Genomic DNA, 2,181 nt, shown 5'->3' on the forward strand with positions numbered 1-2,181 from the left:
TGGTAGAACCTAAAACCATTTAGTGTCCAGGGGACCTTCTGTCTGAACAGTCATTCCACTGGTTGAGGCCTAGTTTCATGGTTACACCAACTGTCAAATAGCCGATAATATGGACAAGCGGTAACAAGGAATTTGGTTAAATCTAACAGAATGAAAGTATGATATGTTTTGTGAAATTCACACATTGATTTAACCATATAATACACAAACACGTGGTCGTTACTTACAAAGAAGTTCTCTGTATTGTCCTGACTGATCATCAGTACCGAAGAGGATTTTTTCATCACATCGTCATCTGAAATTAAAAACAAAAAAGTTTAATGTTTAACTACGTCACTAGACAACATCGAATAATCAATGATAGGCCATAGGATATCAAACATCGGATAATCAATGATAGGCTGTAGGATATCAAACATCGGATAATCAATGATAGGCTGTAGGATATCAAACATCGGATAATCAATGATAGGCTGTAGGATATCAAACATTAGATAATCAATGGTAGGCTGTAGGATATCAAACATTAGATAATCAATGATTGGCTGTAGGATATCAAACATTAGATAATCAATGATAGGCTGTAGGATATCAAACATCGGATAATCAATGATAGGCTGTAGGATATCAAACATCGGATAATCAATGATAGGCTGTAGGATATCAAACATCGGATAATAAATGATAGGCTGTAGGATATCAAACATCAGATAATCAATGATAGGCTGTAGGATATCAAAAATTTGATAATTCTGTGACAGTCTTTAGAGGAAAACCCAATACAGGATCTCTTGAAAGCACTTTCCCGTAGACAGGACAACACGTAGCACATTTTTATATATTAATCATTGAACAGTGGCTGGGACGACAAAATTAGTCTCAAATAAATGTTAATAAAATGTGTTGTTATGTATTACAACGACCGTCGTTACTACGACGTTTACACCATCGACCACAAATTGTGGGGAACAAATGTACATCAATGTTATTCTGTTCATTACACCGGAATTCACACCTTCCTACACCGACAGAGCAAATTAGGAACACACGTGTATCCGACGTCTGAAAACACCTCTTTACAACGACATTACATAATCACAGTTGCCGTAACACATAGCCATTTAGGCATTCTTGATTTCGTTGCGAGCCGACAGTGCCACATGATATCCAAATTATTGATGTCGACTAAATCTGTAGACGCGTATTGATTTTGAAAATATGACTTTAGTCATTCAATTAAAGGATTAACTTCGAACAATCAAGTCTACTTATTTTATGACATGCACACGAACTCGATACTAATCGTAGACGTCTTTAACGCAGGAATGATCATATTAACAGTGAATGCCCCTTAATTAATACTAATATATTTAATAATGGGCTGTGATCGCTCACCGTCGGTGGGCCCTTGGGCTATTTCTCATTTAAGCTATGTACACCATGATTGGTATATCAAATGCCGTGGTATGTGCTATCCTGTCTCTGGAAGTGTGCATGTATATATTGTGACTGGGACAGGTTAATGCATGTATATATAGTGTGACTGGGACAGGTTAATACATGTATATATATTGTGACTGGGACAGGTTAATACATGTATATATATTGTGACTGGGACAGGTTAATACATGTATATATACTGTGACTGGGACAGGTTAATGCATGTATATATATTGTGACTGGGGCAGGTTAATGCATGTATATATACTGTGACTGGGACAGGTTAATACATGTATATATACTGTGACTGGGACAGGTTAATGCATGTATATATATTGTGACTGGGACAGGTTAATGCATGTATATATACTGTGACTGGGACAGGTTAATGCATGTATATATAGTGTGACTGGGACAGGTTAATACATGTATATATATTGTGACTTGGACAGGTTAATGCATGTATATATATTGTGACTGGGACAGGTTAATGCATGTATATATAGTGTGACTGGGACAGGTTAATGCATGTATATATACTGTGACTGGGACAGGTTAATGCATGTATATATATTGTGACTGGGGCAGGTTAATGCATGTATATATATTGTGACTGGGACAGGTTAATGCATGTATATATATTGTGACTGGGACAGGTTAATGCATGTATATATATTGTGACTGGGACAGGTTAATGCATGTATATATACTGTGACTGGGACAGGTTAATGCATGTATATA

At 36.4% G+C, this 2,181-nt stretch overlaps 1 protein-coding gene across 1 annotated transcript in view; it reads right to left on the reverse strand.

Moving 5' to 3' along the window:
• The window catches only part of LOC121373802, a 5,144-nt gene extending 4,854 nt beyond the window's left edge, over positions 1–290 (reverse strand). The window contains exon 1 of the mRNA XM_041500579.1: positions 228–290. The gene's annotated coding sequence lies outside the window, so the exon portion shown is untranslated. The remainder of the gene's footprint in view (positions 1–227) is intronic.
• Positions 291–2,181: the final 1,891 nt, after the last annotated feature.

Source organism: Gigantopelta aegis, chromosome 1 (assembly GCF_016097555.1).
Source record: "Gigantopelta aegis isolate Gae_Host chromosome 1, Gae_host_genome, whole genome shotgun sequence".
NCBI classification, from domain to species: Eukaryota; Metazoa; Mollusca; class Gastropoda; order Neomphalida; family Peltospiridae; genus Gigantopelta; species Gigantopelta aegis.